A 2,606-nucleotide genomic window follows, 5' to 3' on the forward strand; every position below is an offset into this window, starting at 1 on the left:
TTAGAACTCTGCTATTTTGCCTATAAAAACATCCAGGTTGGGGCGGCCAAGTGCCAAGCACTGGCCCCAGAGTCGGGATGACCTGGGATCAAATCTGGGCTCTGATACTTAGCACCACACCCAGAAATAACTGGCCGTGTGACCTTGAGCAAGTTACTTAACCCCGATTGCTTGAAAAAAAGGTAAAAAAAAAAAACATCCAGGTTACAGTCCTGGCTTACAGTGTCAAGGGAAAGAGGAATACCAGCACACAAGAGTTTATGGTCTTGGAGGAGTAGGTACCCTCATTACATTTCCAGGGCAGAAAAGGGTGTTTGTGGTTACCCATAAGCCATGAGATAAGTGAATACATCTCTCCTGAGATAATCCCACCTGATAAAACTGAAAACTAACAGGTCCCTAGAAGTACATTTGAAAAGAACTCTACAAAATTCCTGAAGCTTGGGACAGTGCACCCTCAATCCTGGAATCAGAGCTCTACTTTCATGAATACTTTATAGTGACAATATTGGCTGGGAAAAAGAGGAAAGAATAGAAAAAATTCTGATCATAGAAAGTTACTGTGGTGACAAGGAAAATCAAAACACACACTCAGCAGAAGACAACTAAGTCAAAGCACCTACATCCAAAACTTCCAGGAAAAATAGGAATTGGTCTCAGACCATGGAAGACCTCAAAATGACTTTGAAAATCAATTAGGTGAAATAGAGACAAAAATGAGAAAATAATTGAAAGCAATGCCAGAAAATCATGAGGGGTGACTATGTGGTAAAGTGAATAGAGCACTGGCACTGGAGTCAGGAGGACCTGAGTTCAAATCCGATTTCAGAAACTTAACACTTACTAATCATGTGACCTTGGGAAACTCACTTAACCCCAATTGCTCTGCCTTCCCCCTCTAGAAAATAAAGCAAAAAACAAAAAAAGAGGAAAAAGAAATTCATGAAAACAAGTCAACCAAAAGAGACTTAAAAATACTGAAGAAAATATCACTTTAAAAAACAGGCTAGGTAAAATTGGTTCAAAAATCGAATATGGAGAAGAAAGACTTTAAAAACAGATTTGGCCAAATGGAAAAAGAGGCACAAAAATTCACAAAGGAAAAAAAAAACTGCTTCAAAAGTAGATTTGATCAAATGGACAAGGAGGTACAAAAGTTCACTGAAGAAAATAATTACTTAAAAACGAGAATTGAGTAAATGTTAGCTAATGACTTTATGAAAAAATAAAGAAATAATAAAACAAATGTTATCCCTCCTTAGTGAAAGAACTGATGATTTCTGAATATATATATATATATATATATAATTTGAAGCACACTTTAAAAATTTTCTTAAGGGTTATTTTTGGTCATTTTTTTCACATGATAAATATGTAAATGTTTTGCATGACTATACATTTATAAAACCTATGAAGAATTGCTTGACTTATCAATAATGGGAGGTTGGAAGGAAGTGATAAAATTTGGAACTCAAAGTTTTAAAAATCAATGTTAAATTATATTACATATAAGTGAGCAAAATAAAACACTAAATAAATTAAAAAAAAAAAAACCTCTCTTTCAGATCCACCATCATGGGGTGGACCCAGTGCCACCATGCAGATTGTTTGTGAAGAATTTGATGGGGAAGACCATCACCCTTGAGCTTGAACCCTCTGATAGTATTGAATACATCAAGGCCAAGATACAAGATAAGGAAGGTATTCCACCTGATCAACAAAGATAGATTTTTGCCTCAAGCAACTGGAAGATGGATATCCTTTGTCTGACTACAACATTCAGAAGGAATCTACCCTTCATCTTGTTCTGAGGCTTCGTGGTGGTGCCAAGAAGAGAAAGAAGAAGTCTTACACCACTCCAAAAAGAACAAGCATAAGAGAAAGAAGGTTAAGCTTGCTGTTCTGAAATACTATAAGATTGATGAGAATGGGAAGATTAGCCGACTTTGACAAGAGTGCCCTTCTGATGAATGTGGTGCTGGAGTCTTTATGGCTAGCCATTTTTACAGACATTATTGTGGCAAATGCTGTCTAACCTACTGCTTCAACAAGCCAGAAGACAAGTAAATGTATACGTGTAAATAATAAAATGTCCACTAAAAAAAAAAAACTTGCCACCATTTTTTTTTAAGATAAGGTCCTTTCTTTAGTTTTTAAAGTGCTTGCTTCATAAATTTTTCATTTCCTGCCTTCCTAGTTTTCTTACACTTTCTTCCCCTTCCTAATTCAGGGTATATGACTATGTGTGTGTATGCATACATGTAGGCATATACACACATATCTATATAAGCAAACATGTATAAACACACATATAATAGTTTGAATTAATGTTAAGATATAGTTCAATGATTTTTTTCTGATTCCACTATCTTCTCTAAATTTAATGAATCAATCCTTCTTAACATTTAGTATGAGTTAAATGATATGCATCATGCACAAACAGGAAATAATTTTTTAAAGTAGAAATTCAAAATAACTGTTAGTAAAATTAATAGAACAGCAGAAATTTTCAGTGTGCATTTCTTAAACAAACTCACCTTTAAACCATCAGGACAAAAGGTTGAGAATTAAGTTGGGGCCATTATATACAATGCTGCTATCAGTCA

The 2,606-nt window shown here is 34.9% G+C and overlaps 1 pseudogene; it reads left to right on the plus strand.

The window, feature by feature from the left end:
* Nucleotides 1-1,034: 1,034 nt before the first annotated feature.
* Nucleotides 1,035-2,072, plus strand: LOC138156063 (ubiquitin-ribosomal protein eS31 fusion protein-like; annotated as a pseudogene).
* The last annotated feature ends 534 nt before the right edge of the window (nucleotides 2,073-2,606 follow it).

Source organism: Petaurus breviceps, unplaced genomic scaffold, assembly GCF_028583685.1.
Source record: "Petaurus breviceps papuanus isolate PSGF00001 unplaced genomic scaffold, PetGlider_PUasm1.0 98, whole genome shotgun sequence".
Classification (NCBI taxonomy): domain Eukaryota; kingdom Metazoa; phylum Chordata; class Mammalia; order Diprotodontia; family Petauridae; genus Petaurus; species Petaurus breviceps.